The 24,900-nt window shown below is 45.1% G+C and overlaps 1 protein-coding gene across 5 annotated transcripts in view; it reads left to right on the top strand.

The window, feature by feature from the left end:
- Positions 1–24,900, top strand: part of RC3H1 (ring finger and CCCH-type domains 1) — a 1,368,452-nt gene that overhangs the window by 99,761 nt on the left and 1,243,791 nt on the right. Inside the window, exon 1 of one of the 5 annotated variants that reach the window (XM_069641096.1) lies at positions 4,615–4,692. The exons of the other annotated variants lie outside the window; for them this stretch is intronic. The gene's annotated coding sequence lies outside the window, so the exon portion shown is untranslated. Of the gene's footprint in view, positions 1–4,614; positions 4,693–24,900 lie in introns of those variants that run through there. 5 annotated transcript variants of the gene reach the window in all.

The following is a 24,900-nucleotide window of genomic DNA, read 5'->3' as shown; positions in this document are numbered from 1 at the left end:
TCTCCGGCGGCCCGATCCTGAAACCCTAGATCCGGATTCCATTAATAACCTGGAAGAACAAGAACAGCATTAGCGAGCAAGAACACTTACTTGTGAAGTAACCGGCCTTGAATCCATCCTGCGCTTCGCTTACCTCGCCCATCTCCAGAGTTCGCTGCAACCTGCAAAGGTAAAGGAACAAGGATAGCATTAATAACAATTCTTACCTGGGCTAGCAGGGAGTCCTGGCAGCACCCTGCACTTCTTTTACCTCGTCCATCTCCGGGTTTCACCGCAACCTGCAAGGGAGAAGGAACAAGGTCCGCATTAACACAGCACTTAACTGGGCAAGCAGCGCTTCCATCGCTCATCACTCCGGAACATCACTGCAACAGGTACAAAGAAGAGAAGACAACACAGGTTAGCAATTAATACCAATAAACAGAGCAGCGCTCCGCATCAATAACTCAACGTGGTCTTTGCCATCGGCGTGGCAACTCTGAGATTGGAACCATCCCTGTGAAAACAAAGACATTGTTAGGGAACAGTGTGGTGGAGCAAGTTGCAGAGAAGACAGAGAAAACGGAGGGAAAGAGACAGAATAGAGACGGAAAAGGCATTATAACTCACCTGGAAGACAGCAAGCATAGCCGGAGTCAAAGCCGGTCTGGACCAGACATGAGGGCACATGGACCAGTGAAGCAACTAGGTCCACGGAACGCCTGCACCAACCACGCACCCCTGCACAGAGACGCAGGATGGAAAGTTCAAAGCACAAAATTCTAAGGTGAGCAATAACCCCAAGGGAGGGTGTTTGGACTAGAGGGAGGTGGGAGTCCGCCCATCACAGAACCAGTATCTTAACCCTCCATTCTCCTGTAATAGGCGCTACCCAACGTCTGGCACATAACCAAGCAGAGAGGAGTCCGGGATAGCCCTTAGACCTCCATTCAGTATCGTGTGGCGCCCCCGTGGATACCAGGGGAGCGTAACGACCATGGCTGGAGAGAACAGTAGTGTCGGACGCCTCACTCATAGGGTGGGGAGACCATACAAACTACTTAACCATCAGCGGTCGTTGGTCGCCATCGGAGTCCAGACTACACATCAGCCTATTGGAGCTGAGTGCAATCGGGGTAGCACTGAAAGCTTTTTTGCCATCAGTACAGGGGGAAAAAAAAATTTGGATAATGACAGACAATACAGTGGCCATGCACTACCTCAACAAAAGAGTAGGCGTAGGATCACTGCCACTGTGCAGAGAGGCGATGCAGCTCTGGTTTCGGGCAATTCAAGAAGGAATTTCTCTATCGGCAGTTCACTTAGCCGGAGAGAAGAACTTGACTGCGGACGCTCTGCGCAGGCAGAGCAGTCTCTCACGAGTGGGGACTAGCTCAGGAAGTCCTTCAAGAGATCTTCGCCCTTTGGGGAACCCCTGAAGTAGATCTGTTCGCCACCAGTATCAACAGGAAGTGCGATCAGTTTTGTTCAAGGGAATTTCCCCTGAGAGGATCTCTAGGGGACGCGTTCGTAGTAGACTGAGAGTTTCCACTTCTATATGCGTTTCCTCCATTCCCTGCCATTTCTCAGATGATCAGGAGGTTGAGAAGATTCCGGAAGACTATGATCCTAATTGCCCCGGATTGTGCCCGGAGAACTTGGTACCCGGATCTTCTGGACACGTCCATCTGCCCTCCAATTCGTCTTCCGCAAAGAGGATCTTCTCTCGCAGAAGGGAGGTTGGGTTCTCCATCCAGACATCAGACCCCTCAACCTTCACATTTGGTTTCTGAAAGGTTGAGATGCAAGGATTGGGACCTCCCGGATGACGTCATGGGGGTGTTGCTTTCAGCTAGAAGGCCAGCAGCAAAGACTTTATACCGCTGCCGTTGGAACAGATTTTGCAGCTGGTGTAGAGAAAAGAATATCGAACCCTTTTCATGCGGTACACCAATGGTGTTATATTTGTTTTGCTCTATTTGGTGAATTCAGGTCTTCAAGTTTGTACGATCAAGGGCTACCTCGCAGCGCTGTCCATCTTTAAGCACACTGCGGAGGAGCCATCATATTTCAAATTACCCCTAGTAATCCAATTTCTGAAAGGGTTAACTAATGTCTATCCCCCAAAGCCATTCCAAGTTCCCTTGTGGGACTTAAATCTAGTCTTAAATTTTCTGATGGGTACTCCTTTTGAACCACTCCTTTCTTGTTCATTAAGATTTCTCACCCTTAAAACAGTCTTCCTAGTGGCTCTAACATCTGCCAGAAGAGTGAGTGAATTACAAGCTCTATCTTGGAAACCTCCTCATACAATTTTTCACAAGGACAAAGTTGTATTACAAGTGAAGCCTAATTTCCTCCCAAAGGTGGTCTCTGAATTCCACATCACTCAGAAAATAACCTTACCTTCATTTGATCCTCCTCCCCATCCAGGGAAAGAGAAAGAGAGGCTACATAGGCTGGATCCAAGGTGTGCCTTGAGTTTTTATATCAGCAGGCTTGCTAGGATACGGCAAGCAGACCAACTGTTTATAGGTTATGCAGGACACAAATTAGGATTGCCAATCACAAAACGGACATTTCAAGATGGATTATTTTAGCCATTCTAGAATGCTACAAATTGGCAGGGAAAGAGCCCCCTCAACATGTTGGGGCTCATTCAACCAGGGATATCGCAGCCTCTTTGGCTCTCCAAAGAGGGGTACTGATTCGGGACATATGTGCGGCTGCCACATGGTCGTCTGCACATACCTTTACAAAATTCTACAGTCTGGATTCCTCCTCTAGCCAGGAGATGAGATTTGGCAAAGCTGTGTTACATTCTGTTCATTCTTAAAGGGAAATATTCCAATTTTGCTCCCACCTCCTCTTTCACACCACTGCTATGGGAGTCTATCAAGATGAGGAATACGTCGGAGGACACGATCCCTTCGAAAGAACAAGTTACTTCTTACCTTGTAACGTTCTTTCAATGGGATGTTCCTCCGACGTATTCCTTATCGCTCCTCCCATCCATCCCGCAGTAAAACTTCCCTTGTAGTTGCAGCTTACGCTCCTTCAAGGTCAATAACCATTCATGCACTGCTAATTTCAAGCTTCAAAACGGAACTTAGCAATGGTCGCTGCCCAAGTCTATTTATACACACGATGAAGTCGGCGCCGAGACGGAGGCTGTCGAGGGACACCAGCTCGAGGGTCGTCGACGTGCGGTGCCCTCTACTGAAAAAATTTCCGAGGCCAGCAAGCTGGGATGTAATCTATCAAGATAAAGAATACGTTGGGGGGGGAACATCCATTGAAACAACGTTACAAGGTAAGAAGTAACTTGTTCTTTTGGAATAAAGTGTTTAAAGTGGTGCGTTTTCAGTTCAGGGTCTCTGGTGCCAGTGTTTGTATTAGACCTCCAATTATATTTGGCATGAGGCAGCTCAGTGGGTTGAGCACGTTTTATAACATGCCGGCACAGTAATAGGTTTCAGCCCAGGCTGTTTGAGGACCTGCCACAGGTGGACCTTGTCGGGAGCTGTCAATGGTGGGAAGTGTGCGGTGCCTGCGCGGGTGGATACTATGAGGACCTGGTGGGGACAGTGTGAGGTGCTGCAGGGCAGAGTGAGGAGCTGACGCTGGAATTGGCAATTCTTCAGAGAGCACACCAAAACCAAATTTCCATTACAAACTGTTAAAATGTTCAAAGCACAGAAACACGAAAAAGGAATGCCACATATCTGCAACAATAACTTAGTGAAGTGCATATGATTGGTCAATAATATAAATGGCGCATCATCTATAGTCTATCAAACTGTTTTTTAAAGACTATAAACTTATGGACTAATAATTTTGTCAAGTAAGGTGCATTAAGAAAAATGTATTTGCCCAATATTACGCACACATTTATTTGTGAAGCTAGTAATTGATCCTAGTCTGCAATGTTGTCCCTTGGTTGACTAGATCTCCTCGTAGCTTTGAGGCCAGATTACAGAAATGGTGCAAGTGCAAAGTTGCACGGTATTGGCTCTAAGGTGAAGTTTGCCTTATTTCTAAAAAAAAAAGCTTGACATCTGAAAACCATTTATTTTTTTACATTTGTAAAGTGCCCAAGGGCATCACATTTGTATGGCAAGTGCAGTTTGGCATGTTTAAAGAACCAGGGCAAAAATTGCCCATTGCCGTTATAAAATTCTAAACTGCATTTCTCGTGGTGCAATGGTTTTCTCAGATGTCCCAGTGTTTTTTTTTAATTGGGAAAACTTTGCCCTAGTGCTAATACCGTGCAACTTTGCACTTGCACCAGTGCAACGTTTCTGTAATCTGGCCCCGTATTGGTAACGATATGTAATAAACGAATATAACAAAAAATAAATACAGTGCAGTGGTTCCAGTTGATGCGGACAAACACCTCTATCTCCTTCCCTTTAAGTTACGTCCATGGGCACTAGTAAAGTCCCGGGGAGAATCCCCTGATCGCTGCCCGGTTTCGGTTGTGCTCAGGTGTGCGTGCGTCAGCCTGACAAATATACGCTTGCAGATACTTCTGAGCAACGCCCTTATTGGTGGTGTTCTGTGCTGAAAGCAAGGCGGGGACAGCTGAACCGATCAAAAAAGAATGAGGAAGAGGAAGCCAAGTGTTCCCTGGAAACAGCACGACACCGATTACCCAAAACATGAGAATGTCTTGAACAAGGGTCCTCAGTTTGAGAGGGCACACATGGAAAGGTAAGAAGGCAGTTGCTTGACTCGTACGCTCTCAGCGAGGATCCGTGGACATGGGCGCGAGTTATGCTGTGAAAACAACATGGGTTTTCACTTACGCTGCAGTTGTCCTGGCTGTAGGGAGTCTAATCGAGCACTTCCTCTTTCATGTTCTGCTATCCCAAGCCCATTCCCGTTGTGTGTTTTGATGGTAGCTTTGTGGTGTATATGGGTAACGTGATGCTCTCAGCTAGTGTTGTTGACATGGACTCTAAGCAAAAAATAGAACAGCCATGAGCTAATCGGAGCACATGTATCACCAGTGAGCAGTAGCTACTATGGGGAATGTGGAGCCATACTAGGTTGCCGCAAATCTGTCTTGCATTTGAGCTGCAAAAAATAACCTTGTTACCCATAATGCAATTATGGTCAATTTGTGAATTTGTATAAATGTTAGTTAGAAATTCTCCAACAAACACTCGATGTCCCATGGTTATACCTGTATGGCATTATTTGACAAGGTAGTCAAAAGTAGCTCTTGGCTATTGTTTAAGTTCAGCTAGTCCCACTTTAAGATACAAAATAGTTCACGATGTCGACCCAAGTGGGTTTTTTCTACGCCCTCTTCCCATCTGAGGAGAAAAATATGCTCTTTCAGTGGCCATCTTCACTGCACCGCCATGGTGCCCGTATGTCACATTCATACAAACTGTTATTCATACACCCTTTAAAATTGATACATGGGTTGTGCTGCTACAGGGTTGTTTGCCACCCGTCTATTAGTTTAGAATCCCAGCAACTGCGGCATGCACTTGAATCGTTCAGATGTCCCGTTTTTATTTTGATTTGGATAAAAAAAACTTGCATCAAAAGACCATCTAATATGTGGTGTATTGGCAAAACTAGAGTATATGGATGGAATATAAAAGTAAACCTTCAGTAAGATTACAACGTTGATTCACATGATGCCGTGCATTATTTATTCAGCACAGTCCTAGCCTGTGAAAACCAGAAAACACCCCGAAAGAAATTACTTTTAAAACATTTTTTTTAGTGTGATGCAGTTGAAAAATAAAAGTTCACACATAATAAAAATACAACTATTACTTATACATTTACACTCGTAGCATTAAAGAGCATCTCCTTATCATGGTCTATAATTAACCACAATTTCATTAATGCTATAAAAAGCAAATGTTTTCCTGCGAAACCTTGCATCCAAAATGTACCTTTTGGGTCAAAGTAATGTACACATTTACTTTTAAAAAAACCTGCTCAGTCATTGGGTCTGTGCATTTGATTAACCGATGCCACACTGTCTCCATTTTGTTATGTAGCTTGCAGAATCGCCACCATCTTTGTTTAAAAGGCACACCTATATGATGTCCCATCACCATCAGGCATGTTACTTGATTAGATATAAGCAGTAATAAACATCATCCTAATGGGGGAATTTTTTGAGTGTGCTTTATTTCCCCAAAGCCATCTGCATGTTTTGTATATTGTCCCAGCGCTTTTCTTTTCTAGTCGACAAAGATGTTTGCGTAGCAAAGTCCATTTGCCAGTCGATTGTCAATCAATTTAAATACATCTTCGTCATTCGAGCGAAAAGTTTCTCAATTCCTACGATCCAGAGATTTAGTTCTAAGTGCAAATATTGGATTATCATCTGTTTGAATACTTTAAGGTATATAACACACGTCTATAAATGAGCCCAGTAGTGCTAAGGGATGTTCATCCCAAACCTTATGTTCTGCACAGGGACGGAATTTGAGATGCCCAAAACTAGTTGCTTCAATCTTGTCCAGCCACTATGATCGTGACCCTAGGGCAATTTCTGCGTGCTCTTGATTTCTTCACGCTAAGGCATTCAGTTTGCATGAGGTTTAGTGTCCTTACTAGGCAGGTTGTGCAGCTTCTCAGGCAGGGACTGCACCATGTGAATGTCGGCATTAGGCTCACAAGGCGCATGGCTGGAAGGGGTCTCACTTAATCAAAATTATGGCTATTGGCCATATCTTCATGAGTCAACAGGGCAGGTGTGACAGATTTAATAGGACATTACACGGATGTGTTTTGGTATTCCGTAACCGCAAACAAGACACTAGAAGGCTTACATGGGGATCCCCTACTTGCCTCCCCTTCGCCTCTATCAAGACTAGTAGCAGTTTTTGTTTTATAGCTGCCAGCTCGGAAAGCACCTGTTCACAATTGCATCCCCCGGACTAAATGCTCCTCCTTGGTTGAAGTTTGCGTGGTAGGATCAGTGCCTTGTCAACCTTGGTTGGTTGATTTAGGAGCCCTGGGGTTAATCGAAGGCAAGAGCTAGAACCTAGACACCATATTCTCGCTCCAGATGCTACCAGCGAGACTCTGAGAGGGCTTGTCTTTAATTACCTCATTAATCTGTGTCCATTTGGATCCAAAGGGGCGTGATGCAGTAGTTGGCGAAGAATAGTCTTTGAAGGACCCGAACACAGGCAGGGAATCAAGAGTCCGAAGGCCAGCCAACAGAGCGGGCAGATGTGGCCACTGCTATTTGAGATTTCTCCATCCCAGAGATGATCAAATCCAATGGGCGATGAAATATAGGTATGGTAGGGGTCAATATAGGGGTGCAAAAGACACTATCCAGGAAATGTTCAACTGGGGTTTGAAACAGACGTTTGACTTTAGTTTTAGCTTTAACAATATCCATGTAAACTGGTTTACCGGCAGTAGGGACAGAGATTTTGTTTGACTAGTTCTTCCTGGGTTTCAGCTATAGAGCGTTCCTCGAGGCACGGAGCAAACGTGCCCCCTAGATTGCTGATATTACTGGGTGATTGCTCCCACCCCCCACATGGTGGTTATCTGTTACACTTGTTACCCCTCCCAAAGTATCCTGGTTAGCCCCCAGGAAATGGTAGATCTTCTCTGTGCAGTTGAGTCCTGCTTAAGTTTTCCCCAGTGACAGTCAATGTAGGGGTACATTTCCCTACCACGACTTGGTGGAAAGGCCCCCCTAGTTCTTCTCACAATTAATATCTTGTGCTTGGACTTAGGTTCAGGATCATCCTGCATAATGGACTGGGAGGTGAGTTGTTTGCAAAAAAGGCGTGGAGGATAAGGGGAAGTGGACAAGGGCTTCGACGCCTCCATTTGGACAGACCGCGTCCTCCCCACCCTACTTTGGTCTCGCTCTCACCTCACTTTTGTCTTAAGATTCCAGTCAATAACCTTTACTTGTGTTCCAGCAGTTAAATTTGCTGACTCATTCTTCCAGCGCGCTCAGTCAGCTTCATAAGCTGTGGGAGGGGGGAAGGGTTAGTTATCACAGGTTTACGCAAGTTCTCACAAGTTGAGGAATCTGCACAGGATGAACCAGATGGTTCACTGGCAGCTTCTGCTAAAGGATGTTGGTTTTCAGGGAATTGCCCACAATTGGGCCAATAATGCTCTTGGTGCTTGCCACGCCGAACAGTGACCTTTCCCTGCTGCAGGCTTCTCCGCTGCATGGATACTGCTGCCGGTTTAAGCCTGAGGGGGCGTGGCCAAAACAGGATGCGGTAAACAGAGTTTGGACAATCCCAGGACAGCCCCAAACATTGCGCCCTTGCCCCACAAGTCCCATGGGGATGTAATCTAACAAGACAGTCCTCTGTGTACCCCATCCTGGCAATGCCGGTGACTTCTATTTTAGGAGGAAAATTGAGTTAATTGAATATTGGCTATGTAGAGGTAAAGTAATGGGAGAGCTAATACGCATCCTTGTTTCAAACTGTGATTGGTGGAAATCGTACCAGCACCTTTGCCAACATTATCCAACCTTGGACACTGGTACACTATATAGTTGATAATGTGCCTATACACACGTGTTTCAAGTCACAACCGGACAAGACAAACAATCTTACTAGGTCTAGTGTCATTTAGATTGTGCGTGCGCAGACAAGAGTGCAGGGTAGAGGGTACGGGGAGAAGTGCACCCAGAGCAGCAGATCCCCGAGTTAAGTGCAAGGAAGGCTGGGACTCCAAGGGGAATCTCATCCCGGTAGTGCACGGGAGGCCAGGCAGCAGTGCAGCGAGAACAGCAGGTAGGGTCAGGGGGACTGGACAGGGGGCCAGTGCGCCTGGTGTAGAGCAAAAGAGACAAAGAAGAGGAGAAAAGTAAGGTCTTGTGGAGCTTCTGGATCTTTAGGCGGAGAGAGGCAGGGTGACTGTTCCGGAGGGAGGCACCTGCACAGGAGAGATCAACCCCCAATCTCTGCTTGGAGAAGTGACTCACCCACAGAAAATTCAAAGTAGACGAGCAGAGCCCTCTCGAAGGAAGGTACTTGGGTAGAGAGAGTTGGAAATAGTGAGGACCCCAGCCCCCAGAAAGCCTTGTGGAAGATGCAGTGTGTCTTTAACTTGATCCTTGCAGCCACCGGGAGCCAGTGGGAGGGATTTCGGGGCCAGAGAGATGCAGTCCCTGGGCTTGAGGTCAAGGATGAGTCTTGCGGTCCTGTTCTGGATGAGTTGCAGAGGGAGAAGAGTAGAGTTGGGTAGATTGAGAAAGAGGCTGTTGCAGTAGTTCTCCCTAGAGAGAACCAGGGCTTTGGAGACAGTGAGATTATGGGGGTAGGTGAGAAAAGGGAGACTACCTCTATGGAGGTGCAGTTGGAAATGGGCCTTTCTGGCAAGGTCTGTGACGTGTGAAGAGAGTTGAGTCGAAATTAACCCCTGTTTTTTTTTTTTGTCCCTCACAAGAGGGTGAGTGGCCAGGAAGGCTGGCCAGAGTGAGGGGGAAAGTGGGAACAGGGGTCCCAATGAGAAGGATCTCCGTTTTACCAGCATGAAGGCAATGCTCATTAGAGGTGCACCATGCCTGAATAGTGGATACAGTCTGGGAGGAGGCCGAGGGTAGCCTGAAAGAGAGCTGCGTGTCATCTGCATAATACTGAAAGTTGGAGGAAAAGGTAGAAATAGGGCAGGAGGGCCAAAGGGACCAGGTAGACCTTGAAAAGCCAGTGGGAGAGGATAGAGCCCTGGGTAACACCACTGGTGGAGAGGTAGGTGGTGCAGAGGAAGGACCGAAGTTGAACCTGGGATGGTCGGTCCAAGAGTAAAGGGGACAGCCGCATCCGATCCTGATCCGTGAGGCCCAGGGTATCACGTAGACGAGTGATCAGGATGTTTCACTGTGTCCAAAAGCCGAGGATGGGTCGAGTGTGCACAGCTGCTTCCTCCCTCGCGGCATAAATGTCCCCAGAGAGAGTGCCTGTGCAACGGACACACCTACAGCGCTCTTTAGGCAAGCCAGTCTGTGTCCGTCCGGGTCCGCTTCGGGCCCTAGGCTTTTCCTGTTATACTTGATGCAATGACTCAATCCTCGCCACACCTATTCACATAATAGCCTGTCTGCCTTAGCCCCACTGAATCGCTGCTGGCCCAGGGGTTTTACTGTTCCATTACCCCAAGAGGTGCCGGAAAAAGGAAGTCTGATACAGACCTTTTGAAGGGCATTTTAATCAACATCAGGTCAGCTGTTAACCATCGTGGCGACTTCAGAAGAGTTTCAGCCTGACGTTTTAGTTTTGACTGAAACGTGGTTTACAAATGCTCCCTCCTCAATATAATAATCTGCAACTTGACCAGCCTGCCCCTAAAACCTGGGGAAGAGTTGCCATTATTTTAAGAACTCACTAAGTTACTCTACCATCGCTCTGATGAATGAATTACCATGTGTTGGTTAGGATTCAGGCCTCACCTGAAAGCTTGACTCACTTTTTGATAGTTTATTGCCCGCCAGGCCATGCGACTCATCAATTCCTGGATGACTTCGCACAGTTAGTCGCTGACCTCTCCCTGGCTCACTCTAAACTAGTCCTCCTAGGTGATTTTAACCTGCACTCTAACAACCCTAATCAGCAAGCTAACGGACTCTTGTTCGCTTTGGATGACTGTAACTTTACCCTGAGAAACAAAAGTCCCACCCATACGGGATGGAAATCGGCTGGATCTAATTTTCTCAATTTAATGGGCTTCACACCTTCGCTCCCCAGCCCTTGCTATGGTCGGACCACTATGTGCTTCTTTTTTCTCTCCCCTCTCCATTGTCCAGACATAGATTTAATGTCTCATTTAAAGTTTGTCGACCCTGGACAAAGGTCTGCCCTAACTCTATTCCAGATTTGAAGACAGCCCTCACTCAGAGCTATAGTGAGTGAAAATAAAAATCCTTGTGCTCTGATCGATGCTATGCAGGAAACGGCAGACACTTTGGCCCCTCCAGGCTCTCAGCTGGACGCGCTAAGCCTTCTGCTCCATGGTTTTATTTGACAGCACTGCGGCTATTGAAGCAACAATGCTGGCAAGCTGAACGGAGATGGCATAGTCGCCTTGAATACTCTGCCAAGCTAACCTACATACAGGCGCGTACCATATATCAGACTATTGAGAAAAACGAAATCTTGTCATTTTGCTGAGCTCATTTTAACAGCTTCCTGCTCTGGCAAGGAACTTTTTCGAGTTGCTAAGGAACTGACCACTCCAGTACAACCTCCCTTAAAGACCTAACAAGCACATTTTTGGAAAACACATTCCCTCCTTTTTCTTCTTCTTCTTCTTCTTTTTTTTTTTTTTTTTTTTGGGGGGGGGCGAGAAATCTGTGGCATCTGGGATCTGATGAGTATAGGAAGGTCAGTTCCTGTAGATCCTTATCCTGTAACTCTTAACGCTGAGGAGACAGAACCCAATGTCTTTCAACTCAGCAGAATGACACAGTATGGTCTCCTCTGCAGTGTTTAACCGATCTGCTTTTCCCACAGACCAATTCCCCAGGCAGCTTTTAATAAGTCCATTTCTGTTTACTGCTGCATTTCAACACTCCTTTTCGACAAGACATGTCCCCAAACCACTCAAACACACAGTTATCTATCTTCTACTAAAAGACACATCTTGACCCAGCAGTAGTGGAGAAGTACCGCCCTATTTTACTACTTCCAGTTCTCATGAAACTGAGTCAATTGTGACCCATCGACTCTGCCTTTTTGAAATCTAACCACCTCCATCTTTTTTAGTCTGGTTTCCATCCTGGTATGGGGACAGAATCTGTAATGGTCGCTTTTATGGACAACATTGCCTTTCTTCAGGACCGCAGAGAGGTAGGAGCTCTGATTCTCTTTGATCTCTCCGCGGCCGTTGATGGTGTTAACCTTCAGAACCTGCTCCAATGTCTTGGGAAGGCAGGAATCTCTGGCACCCTGCTGAGGTGTTTTACCTCTTTTCTGTCTGACCGGGTTCAAACAGGTTCCCTCCGACTTTGACTCTTCCCATAGCTTTGAATTGCAGGGTCCCCCAGGGGTCTGCTGTCTCCTTTTGTTTAACTTATAAATGCCTGCTCTGGCCAATTTGATCACGAGCCTCGGGGTACAGTTCTACTTGTATGCCAACGACATGCAGATACTTTTTCGCCTTCATGTCCCATCCTCTGACCCCCCACCCCATCTCTAAATTGAAAGACTGCCTGTCTGTGGTCGGGGAGTGGATGGCCAAGAACTGGCTTAAACTTAATGGAGACAAAACGGAGGTCCTTCTGGTCGGCTCAAACAGCATAGGACGGTCTTGGATCTGCGACTATTGGCCAACCTCCCTGGTTCCCTGTCCTGAGCCCCTCCGATAGTGAAGAGCTTAGTGATCAAATTAATGGCCACAGACTCTAGAGAAGTCCAAATCTCTGCTGTTTGCCAGTCAAGTTGGACCAAACTTAAAGTACTGAAAAAGTCTTCCCATTCCTGCCACCTGAGGCTAGGACCAAAATTGTGACTGCGTCCATTATCGGTTCCATAAACTATTGCAACGGCATATGTCTTCGGCAACCTGAGGGGCTCTATTACAACGTTTACCGGTTCTTCAGAATCCAGTCACTTGCCTCGCTCTGGGAGCCCCCAGACTATCGCACTTTCTTGACCTACTTTGCCAACTACACTGGCTTGCCATTAGAAGCTGAGTAGAGTTTAAAATCCTCTCGTTCGAGCCACTCTCATTGCTGTAGCAGGATTTCTACGGTCTAGACTTGAACCCTATAATTCTAGTAGGCTACTTTGCTCGGCTAATCAATCCCTATTATGTACTTGTGTGCAATGGCAGGAGGAAGATCTTTCACAGTGCTAGCTCCTGTGCTCTGGAACACCCTACCACGTGATCTCTAACATCTATGAATAGCTTCTTTTTTGAAACCCATCTGTTAAGACTTTTTGAAGTGGTCCTCTTCTTTCACTCCATTAGCGCCTTGATGCTTTTCAGTCTTTTGTGCTCTATAACTACCCCATACAATAAAATGAAGTGCTTAAGAGGAGAGCAGTAAACTCCAGTGCCCAAAGGCTAATTGCAGAAATCGGCCAAGGCTGGGGTGAGAGAATCAATGTTTTCCTTAATGGTTCTGGAGGGGTGGAGGCGGGGGTGGGTGGGTCACCTGTTTGGATGAGACTTTAATTTGCATTTGTCTTGAAACATCATCAGGTTTGACAGGAGAGAATGTTGGCGGCCAAGGAGGTCCTGAGAGGTAGGGGGGGGAAAAGAAGCTTGGAGTGCGGACAAGATGTCCTGGGTTTTAGTGGTGAAATGAGGCCAGGGCCGTGCAGAGGACCTGGGTAAGTGTAGGAGAGGAAGATACTGCAATAGGATGGGCCAGCTCCTTGCAAATTTTGAATAGTTCGGCTCTGTTGGAGGCCAAAGAAATGCAGGCTTGAATATGGACTCTTCAGAGAAGATGGAGAGTCTGTAATGCTTTTGGAGAAGGCGTCATGCCCATTTGTCAGAAGGTGCACCCGAATCTCCCCATTTCCGTTCAGCTGCTCTGCACTTGTGTTTCAGACCGGCTACACCGGAGTCGTATCAAGAGTTGCACTTTTTGGAAGGCTTCATGCGGATCTTTCTGACAGGGGCAAGGATGTCCAGAGTGTTGAGATGGCAGGATGGCAGTCAGCCGCAGGAGTAGGTGATGGAGAGAAAGTGGAGGCAAAGGGGCCACTGATACTTGCTTCATTGGTCGAATGACCGCAAAGGCAGTTGGTAGTGCTGGGTGGACCTTTGACCAGGGGATGGAAAGCTTCAAGTGAGAAGAGGATTGTAGTCAGTCCAGGAGAGGGAAGTAGTGAGGATTTGAGGGGGGGGTGATGTCTGAAGAGATGAGAGCATCCAAGGTGTGCCTGGCAGAGTCGCACCAGAGAGTAGAATGGGAAAGGGATAGTCGCAGAAGTTGCAGAAAAGCGCAGTGGAGTCTGGAGAGTCCAGGTGGATGTTGAGATCCCCAAGGAGGTGAAGCGGGAGGTAGAGGAAAGGATGGAAGTAGTGATGTCAGCCCATTCAGAGAGGGAGAGGGTAACCTGGACAGGTGGCTGCCTGTAGAAGGTGACCAAGGTCAGAGAGAAGCATGGAGAGTTGGAGAGCTTGCAGGCCCGGCCTTCAGAGGAGTAGGTTTGAGTGGGGATGATGGAAGCAGGAATCCACTCCGGAAAGATCTGGGCCACTCCACCTCTGGACCTGTTGGGCCTGGCCTCTGAGAGGATCTTATAGTCCTATGGGAGGAGTATCACAAATTGTGACAGAGCTGGCCATAAACCATGTCTCGGTAAGGGCAAGTACATCTTGTTCCACGAGTTCGAGGTGGCAGATGCCAGAGGAGTTTTTGACAGCAGAGCGAGAGTTGAGAGTAGCAATGTGGAGCAGGTTGCCATTTTTGCAGGATTTACGTGGAGGCTTACAGTGAATGGAGGTACCCAGCGCAAGTGGCATAGGCGCCTGAGAGGTAAAGGGAGGAGGCGGCATAGGAACCTAAGTGGTAGTGGATGGCAAGGGTGCTAGCGGTGGAGGCGGAGGGTGGCAAGGGAGCGAGAGAGGTGGGAGGGGAGCCGGAATGGTAGAGGAAGGATGTGGAAGAGGACCCAGATAAGTGGTAGCAGGGGAAGGAAGATGATTAGGCGGGGGAGGTGCCTGTCCAATAGGAGGTTGGGCTGAGGCCCCTGGATCTTGATGGTACCATTTAGATGGACATTAATGATGACTCTGGAGGACTGGAAGGAGGCCAAGAGGGCCCTATCGGGTGCCACCATTAATGGGTGAAGAGGAAGAAGAGGGAAGAGGGACCATATGAAGGGTCCATTGGTCTGGTGGAGGAACGACAAAGAGGATGTCAGTGAAAGTCTCTCTGGAGGAAAAACTGACATTTGGGTCAGTGATGGGGAAATGCCTGGGTTGGAGACCAGGGTGTTCTCCTTAAGCTTCTTATGCCAGTCTTGGTGAAAGGAGTAGGATAGGAGATATAGAAACAGCTAGAGACGATGAGGGAAATAGAGAGCACCATAGTTGGTAGGATGGATGGATGGATGGAGGAGAGGGCAGGCGAAAAAGAAGGGAAAGGAACACTTCACAGAGCTACGCGACACAGGGTGCACAAGGAGATACGGAGGCAGGGGTGGGGAGGGCACAGAGCACAAGAAAGAAAGCAGCTGCAGGCTGTGAGAAACGTCAGTGGGAGCCGTCTCTGAACCCCCTTACACGTGTGAGATTGGGAAGGGACATTGGTTTCCCCCTGTAGAAGGTTTTGGTAACAAGTGCACCTTGTTGACTCTTTATATGCAGTTGGTAAGAATTTCTATATTAGATTACTTTATTTATTATACAGGGTGGAACCTTTTTGCATCATTGGATGCCAAGGTTCTTGGCATATAAACGGCCAATTTTTATTGATGCTTTTGTGTTTTCTAAGCCAGTTCGTATAGTTTGTCTTTTAATTGCATTCACACTCCCTTAATCAGAAGATAGTCCTTAGTGATGGCTCTAATAGAACGTCATACTAGTGCTCAAGAGAAAAATGTTACTCACTTATAAAATAGTCCCACTTCAAAATCTTAACAGGAAAACAGAAACGTTTTTGTAATACTTATCTCTTTGTACTTAGTTATTCATGTACATTAAAAAATACAGGTTTACTTCTGATCAGGCAGTAATGGTAATGTCTTAATCTTGTATTAAAAACACTACTGGTCCAAACTTATCCATTGAGCGGTTTGGGTTAAAGCTGGGACACATGTTCCTACGTATCTGTTTCCTATTTTTTGTTGTTTAAAGCAGCTACGCATATAGCATATCTGTGCTTGTTATTGGTGTAAGCGGGGGAAAAAGGACCGATAGAATGTCATATAGATCCACAGATGTCTCTCCTTTAAATTTCCTATAAATCTAGTCAAGAATAACATTTGCACGTATAGTTCATATAATTATTGATGAACGTGTTGGCTTGGGTGCACCAAATTCTGTTGCTTTTGTAATTCTGAAATCGAGGCCCCCAAGGCCCCTACTCTGCCCTTTCTCGGCTTAATTGTATTCAGGATTAAGTTAAGAGATCAATAGTTATCGCTGAGACGATTATGCTTGATGTTTACATTGTCAGCAATTGTAAATTTCTTTAAGCCAATAAAATAGTCCGTCCAGCATGGGCTTCCATGTAGGTTTACCTGGGATGTTTCCCTGCGTACAACCATTAAGCATACATAAATCATTAGTGGACCTGTATTTTAGCTATCTGTGTCCTTTCCTTTTGCTATTGGGGCAAAACAAAACCGCTTTGGATGTAAAATGGAAGCGTTGTAAGCATGTCTTTATCGTAAAACTCTCCAAATTGTGTGTTGAAACCTCTCTCCTCTATTGTTCTTATATTATGTGCGCCCTGATGGTAGAAGTGAAGAGATTAATTTATGGTGTAGTCAGCGGCCTGCTAATTAGTGCATGATAAAAACCACATACTCCAAAAAATAAAGCACAAACCGGCCAAGAAGCATCAGTGGATTATCTCTGATCGAGAGGCCGACATCTGAATGGACTATGAACAGTAGTTTTATCACAAGAAATACAATGGTCGGAAGTCGGGAGAAACACTTCCAAGAAAGAATATTAGTTTTTTTTCTGTGCTTCCCGAGGATTTGATTGGTTTGCAATATCCTCCTCCATTAATTAGTGAAAGCATCATTTAGAGAAAACTTTTCAATAGTTTCCCCATCACCTCACCTCATGTGGTACTACATTTTATTAACCCACCCCGGAATGCCTTATTAATGAAGCAACATTTGTTCTGACCGCTGGAACTTTAATACACTGGCATTGGTCAGCACCATTGAGAACAGGACACAAGACACCCTGCAGCTGGTGGAAAAGGGGACATTCAGACGATGCCTGTTGGATAATGACCTTCCTGGACTCTGGGCATCAACAGTCGCGTGACAGCCACACTGGTACAGAGCCACCCTCCCTGCTACTGTGCAGGGCGGCTTGTTTGGCTGACCGCCCTGCAGTTACCTCACCCAGTTCCGGTTGGCCTAATTCCCATATGACCAGTAAAATGTGCCTCCTTCCCCTTTCCACACCCCTTTCGTTGTGGTCATGTATTTTAAATTGAAAAGTTCCCAGATTCAGCCTGCTCCGAGCGACTTCCCACTACATGTATTTGTGATTGATATTTTTTTCCCCACCCTCCTTTAGCTAATCATAGAGCAATGTGTTGGACTAAGTTTACATCCAATGTATCGTTAACCCCTACCATACCTCGTGAAGTCCTTTTATACAGTGTCTGTGGCTCAGAGAATCTGTTATTTCCCATGTAGCCACCCCCACCGTGCATCTTATTTACTCCCCCAGTTGGTAGGTGCGTCCCTTTAATACAGTGGTATCCATCATTTCCAATGTGAGCCAACCTACAGGAGGGCTAATAGAAATTGTCCAGCAGCAGAGTTTCTTTTGAACAGTTAAGATGGGGGGGGGGGGAGAATAATCACCGGTTTCCTTTTCTTTAGCCTCATAGTGACAGGCTGTCCTAAACATGAGTCAGTCAAACGGGCGGCCCAATTTACCTTTATTGGCCACACGTGAATATGGTATAACCATTTAGATTTTCTATTTTCCTTATAGAAAAAAGTTGGCTTTAACAGTCTGGCATAAACAAGGCTCTTTTTCTGTTGCTAAGGTGTCTGTGACCTCTAGTATTCCACAACAATGACTGCCGGGAAGCAACAACCATTTAGAATTTACCCCAGGGGCATATGAGACGGCACGTTTTGCGTTTTCCCACCACTTGCTTTCCATTTTTGTTCTAAACCATTTTCACATTATGAAGTTCTACATTGTTCATGTAAACAGTCACCATCTTGAAAAGAAAAAGCAAAACAAATGTGAAAATACGGTGCAAAAGACACATGATAAAGCATTAGCGTTGATTTACTGTGAACTCGAGTTCTATATTGCGAGTTGTCCAAACGTTTTACCCAATCATTATTCTTAAGACTCACAAAGATGGGATCATTGTAAGCAATGACAACAAATAATCTGTTTTTAGTCACAAATAGTTGAATTGTTCCGAAATTTAGGGCAGGGTGCATTGCTGCTGTCATCATTCCTGTTACCAGAGGTGCCGACAATTTACCCCAACATAGCGTTTTGATAGGGGGGGGGGGGGGAAGGTGTGTGTGTGTGTCTGAGCTGACAATTTAGAAGTTATAGCAGGCCCGTTGCATAAGGCCTCCTCGGAATGTTTATGTAGTCAATATGTGATCTTTAGTCAAAAATCTCGTCTGGCTTAGGTTTGAGTACCCAGTTCTCTATTGTTCTTGTGTTCATTTTTCTTGGTAGATAATTTAGGTTTTGTTTGCAGTGCCTGTTAGCGTAAAGCTACTTCAAATCTCCTTTAACTCGAATCTATTTGCGGCTAGTGTAATACCAGTCTTTGTACTTTGTTTACTTGGAGTTTAATTATATTAACTTTCTTTCTCCCCTTGCATCCAAAATCGTCGGGTCACCCGCTTTATTGCTGGCAATTCGGCCCCTTATAACTTGATTCTATTAAATTGTTTGTTCGTCATTGCAGATCCCAGAAACAGATTTTATGGCTATTACTTTCACCTGTGGCTATTTTAACAAGGGTCTCCTGTTGAGATTTTTGCATGTCGCTGAACTTGCAGGAAACCATGAGCAGACATTTGAGTACTGCTTTACAATCGGAAAGATGTCAAATCACTGAAGGTTACGAAGTGGGAAGGGGTAGATGTGGTTGGGCTACTATTGCCAGTCCCCTTCACCTGCAAATTTGGTAATATGACAAGTTTCTAACTCATCTTTCACTTGACCAGCAATTGGGTTAACAACGCAACTGTTTTCCATAGTAACCGTTCCTGCCCACAAGGCCTCTTTTTGCAGGCTATAGAATACAGTCCAGTCCAGTAGTAAATTGTTGTCAACTTCGTAAGTTGTATTTAAGACCACATGAGTTTCAGCCTTACTTATTACTAACTGTAGTTCGGGGTCGGAAATAGTTGGCACTTTTATCCTTCATAGAAATCAATTTAGAGGCATCAGACATCACTTTCATGTTGGTTTCTTTAGTAATTACCTCAATGTTAGAAAGTTCCGTGATATATATACAAATGGGTGTTTTACTCTGCATAGTGTGACATCAATAATTAACTCACAAAAATGTGGTATTTAAGACAAAACGGGTAGACCCCTCGGCTCCCACACCCTTGCGCTGATTGCCAGGGGCCGTTAATCATGGACTGCAGACTACTGCACACTGGCTGCTCAAAATGCGCCTGTAATTTGTACTGATTCCAGGTGCAGGTAGGTGGAGCAAGGAAACCACTGTGCTCTGCAATCGGCAGACACAAGCACATGAAAAGAGCAAATCAATGAAATCAATGCATACATTAGCTGATTGGTGAAGGCGCGGCAAATTGGCATGGTTCAAGCTTAATAGAAAAATGGGTTTTGTATGAGCAGATATGAAGGTGACTTAAGTTAGACTTTTCACAGCAAGGCAGATGTGGGTGAGACGAGGGTTTGATTGCTGTATTTGGGCTTGTCAAACAAATGTGCAAAATCCTCTGTTTTCAAAAACCATTTGATGGAGGGTTTTTTATGTATTTGTTTTACAGACTGAACGTTTTACCTTTTTTAGAATGATTGCCTTCAATTCTGATAGTGGATTGCCTTACGGATGACACAGCAGTGTTTGAATTTTAGCTTGTGTACAAATGAAAGTGCGGGTGAGCTGAGGGGGGCAAGAGGGTGAAGATGTAGTAGGGCGAGCGAGACATTTGTGCAGCAGCTTCTTTGCCCCGATGTTTAGCAGGCAATGTGGAGAATGCAAGGCATAAAATAGTGTTGCATATCAATTTGCTAAGCAATTCTGTATGTTTGCTAATTACTTTGACATTTGTGTAGCAATGACAGCTATTTCAGCTACCATGTTCAATGAAAGCGCGCTCACCATGCATCCCTCTTGCCCTTGGGGCTCTCTCCATCCTCTTTTTTTCTGTTCACAGCAAACTCAAAGGGGGGGGGGGGCAATGTAGAGTGTGCAGCAGTAGCCGCTCCTCCACTCTTAACTGCCAAATGCCTGTGTGGGAGTCCTAGGCAAGATTTTTTTTTCCTAATAATTACAAAGCAGACATAATAGGAGAATACTTTTATCAAGCTTACTATAGCCTATCTTGCAAAGACCGGTATGTGCTAACTTAATCTTTTTTAAAGTTATTCAATTCTTCCTAAATTAATTTGTTACATAATGCATGGCATTGCTACTGTAAAACACTGCATTGTCTTAGGCTAGTTTATCTGAATCTCAGTGTCAATTATATTTTATTTTGTTGGGAGCCAAAATTAGCTGCTGGTAACTGTTGGTTTAAAGCTAACCTGGCTCTTCTAGGCTGGTGCAAGCAGGAGCTAAATGTCACCCAGCTCGCTCCATGTACGAACCCTGTTGAACTAGACATAACATGGCTAAATTTGTGGGGCAATAGGATGATGTGTGAATGAAAGGATGGAATTTGTGTCGCAAATTCATCGGGGAAGAAGGAGGGGGCTAGAGTTTGACTGACATTCAGCAGAAATTCCATGTACTAGGACAACTTGAATTATTTAGCAACATGGATCAGCACTCTGTCTTAAGATAAATTCAAGGAATTCGCTGGAGTAGGCACTCTTGGGATGACTAAAAGAGGGGAATGCTTGTGTGAGCCAATGTTAAAATGGAAATTGTTTCTCTATTGCGTTTAGGAAAATGACAACTTTGCCCATATAGAGCATCAGGAAGATAGCGGATCCTCTGCATTTAATTTTGATGTGGCAGTGCTTCAGGTTTTTAAACTCTACAGTAGAGGAAATACTTAGGTAAAGTTTGTGCTGAGCTTAGTTTATTTTATTTGTTTTTAATGTCATTTTTTAAACGGCAAACTAAATATCAACTCGGGTCTGAAAAATAGTTAGTCAATTTTACAGGGAATCAATTGACAGCCTCATGAGTGGCAAAGAAAGACTTGCTCTTTCACTATCGCAACAATGCTTTGTACATGACCAACATCATCTATCAAGCCTATGCCTTTGTTTTAGACAGTCTGAAAATAAAAAAGAAATCGCCGTCTCCCTCTAGTCCTAACCTCATTCAAAACTGGTCTTCAACTATACAGCTCATGAAATGTTTCCCACATCTCCAAACACACTCTGTTTACGCATCATGAATGGTTCATGGCTCCCCAATGTTTGCAAATCCAACAGCCAACTATCTGCCAAAGTTTTTCCAAACTCGAAGTATGTCTGTTGGCCACTACCAGTGTCTTACCAATCCAAACACCATGCCTTCTTGCCACATCACACCTTCTTGATTTTGCAAGCAGAATCGCACCACAGTGATCTAGGAAATGTTGTTCCCAAGATCGTATCCAATCTGTCAAAAACCTCTCTCCAGAAATCAGTCACAGAACATTTCTACAACATATGTAACCATGTGCCTCCCCTTTGACTACTGTCCCAACTTGACTCCTCATTCATCCTACCCGACTTAAACATCAGCTTCGGGGTCCATTACAAATGAAACAGAACCTTCTGACTAATGATTCACAGATTCACGTCCATGTTAGATCTGATGCACACTTGTGACAAGTAAGCTCATTCCTTAGCGGTTATTTTCCTCCCCAATACCTCAGAATCCAATGGCATAATTTTCACAAAAGTTGATAACCTGTGTGGAGGTGAATCAAACCAGTTACAAGCCAATGGCTTTGTTCTTGTTCGAAATAACAAGGGGGGGGTGTCCTGGGAGACTCTCTGTCAGACATTAGTCATGCTTACAAGAGCCTTACCCAGAGTCTTCAGCTCACTATCTTTCAACAAGGTGAAATATTCCAAACCTATCGGTCTTTGTCCTGCCCTGGGGCAGTCCAGCACCGAAATGCCAGGCATTTCTCCTCTGAACAAGAGTACCAACAGCAACCCCAGACACGTGTTTGTCTGGTTGAACCTCATCAGTAGGGTGTAGCAGTGCCTCTTTAAGAATAGTGTGCAAGGGGTCCACGTCTGGATTCCCCTAGTAACTTAGGGTGAGACTCAAAGTTACTTGAAATATGCAAATAAAGGAGTCCTGGGAGACTCTCTGCCAAACATTAGTCGTGGTTACAAGAGCCTTACCCAGAGTCTCATTGGAACATCTAAAATACATTGCCTTTGTGATATGAGTTCACTCAATGCTTCATACCTTCTAAATTCCTTGTGACTGAGGCCCCACAGTCTTCTTTGTCTGCGAAAAAGGACCATTTGTCCATCCCTCTAAACATTGTTGATTTTTAAAATGCCCCTTTTTATACCCAGCTTCTCCCAGCATAGAACCCTGTTCTCTATCTGTAGCCCAGGGTTATTCCATAAAGAGGCTCTGTATTGAATCAGTATGTTTTCACCACAACTCCAATTAGCCATGAAGCAAGTGCATCCCTAGTCGCCTCGATAGAGAGTAATTTTAGCACCAAATTGGAGCATTTTACCCATTGAATACTCCCATCTAGTTTGTATGGTAAACACCTCTTTCGATGGATAGCCAAAGCAGTATTGAATCAACTCTCTCAGCGGTATGAAGAGCACATTATTTTCAGTAGAAAGCCCCCTGTGATAACTCTGTTAGGGTGTCCAAATCCTCCTTCACGCACTGGGCAAACCAAAATATACCTTGGTATCCTCTGTTTCTTATTTACCCCCCATAAAAAGGTCTGCAAGTGCCTTTTTAGTAAACTTCAAAGGAAGTGTCTGACATAAAGAACCTTGGGCACACCATTTTGATCGCGTTAAATTTCGCCCAGATATTAAGCAAAATTCAATCCCATTTATGCACGTCCTTCTTGATCATTTATATACCGCTTAACATAGAACCTGAAGTTCTTCCCTGTCTACCCGTAGACCCAGAAGGCTTGATTCCTGTCTGATATAAGCCACCAATGGCTCTAATGCGAAGTTGAAAAGTAACAGCACAAGTGGGCACCCCTGTCTTGTGCCCCTAGTTAGTTGAAAGGGCTTTGAGAGTTCTCCATTCACACAAAACCTTGCAGTAATTGACGAGTGTAGAGCACCGATCTCTTTCAGAAAGGTAGCTCCGAAGCCCATCTTAATGAGCGTCACAATTTCCCATTTACCCAGTCAAATGCTTTTTCTGCATCCGTAGTATCAATTTTTCCACTTCGTTTTTTGGGAGCCCCAGTGATATTGTCGTAGCCATGCTTGACCACGACTTGAGACTCGTGTATCAAACTACCAATGCATTTATCTACCCTAGTGAAGATCTTCACATCTACGTTGAATAACCAGATCTGCCTATAATTAACTCCACTGAGTGATCGTTGCCTGGTTTTGGTATTAATTGCTTCGTTCATAGATTTACACAATGTTCCCTTCGTTATGCAGCAGTTATACAGTTTGCATAAGATCGGTGCAAAATTGGGGCCACAAGTCCTATAGAACTCCGTCAGAACCTGGAAATTTACCAGTGTTCATCTGACTAAAGGCAAGCATGATTTCTTCCATGTTAATTTGTTGATCTTAAGTTGCTGCATTGTCAGTTTTGGAAGCTCATTCTTCCTGAAGAATCCTTTAAGGGTAGAGTCTGCCGGGAAAACAGTTTCAGTATGAAGGGACTCATAAAAGCTATGAAAGCGTTCATAAATACCACCAAATACCATCTTTAATTCTGTGAAGATACGACCTTTCGAAAATGCCGTCAAGCTTGTTAGCCAGGAGTCGTCCACCTTTATCCCCATCCTCGCAGTATTTCTGTTTAGACCATCCCTTTCACTGTTTGTATATCCATCTCCCATTTCAGTGCCTATTTTGCCCTGTCCATTTGTATGTTATCCTCTAATTTCCTGAGCGTATTGATGTAGTGCAGTGCTGTAGTCTGCGTCTTAATGGGTACACAGAAGCGTCTTAATTCCATGGAACCTGCGTGAGAGAGAACCTTGAGAGTTTGTTTTATATTGACTTGTAACCTATCCGAAAGGGAGGCGTAGATGTACCACCTGGCAGGTTCTGAGAGAACTGACCCATGGTTGATCAAGGCTGCAGAGATGTAGTGCTAGGAGGCAGGGATTGCTTTTACCAAAGCTGCAGATTAGTATTAACCAACATCTGCTTGTTCCCTTGCTGCAGAATAGATGAGTCCATTAAAGTTTGCATGTTTATTGTGGAGGTGGATTTAATTTCTTCTTCTTTCCCTAAATGGATTTAACTGAACCTACATGATGTACAGAAGAGTATGCAGGTTTTGTTCACCAATCGCACCGTAGAGTCCTAGCCATCTACCGCAGTGCAACTAGGCTGCATTTAAAATGAATACATCTCAATGTCTAAACCTGTTCCAGTTAGTCCAACAAAACCACAACCCTGGGGTGGGGGCTGTCGCCAAAGTGTGTGTGGTAAAAAAAAATGATGGTGGGGAAAAGGATTATGTTAGGACTTGTTTAGTGCGAAACTGCTAGTTACAAAGTCTCTAGTTGCTCATATGGATCTGAAACTGAAAAAGCGGAATAGTTGGGGAAGCAGAGGGAAAAGACATGTGTTGGGATTTAATGTTGGTGCACGTAGAACCAGCAACAACTGGCTTCTATGGGAGTTTGTTTCTTAAGTGGATTATGATTTGAATCCTGGAGGCGTTTGTGTGTGGATAGGCTTTGAGAGGATTTAAGTGTTCTGGCCAGTGGTATGGGTTTGCAAGTTAGTTCGAGAGGTCCAGAATTGTGACCCCCACTGGGTGAGGTTGAGGGCTTTTTGTTTAGCAGTTTGAGTTGGTCAGCATGTGTTGAGTGAAGGTTGATTTAAATTTGAGGTTGAAGTTCTTTGTGCGTTTGCTTGCAAGGTTAGTTCGGCATACTTTTTTCTCATTGGTCCTGGTGATGAGAAACCTTGAGGGCT

This window comes from Ambystoma mexicanum, chromosome 1q (genome assembly GCF_040938575.1).
Source record: "Ambystoma mexicanum isolate Mex_15411 chromosome 1q, UKY_AmexF1_1, whole genome shotgun sequence".
Classification (NCBI taxonomy): Eukaryota; Metazoa; Chordata; class Amphibia; order Caudata; family Ambystomatidae; genus Ambystoma; species Ambystoma mexicanum.
This window is presented reverse-complemented; position numbering and strand designations above follow the sequence as displayed.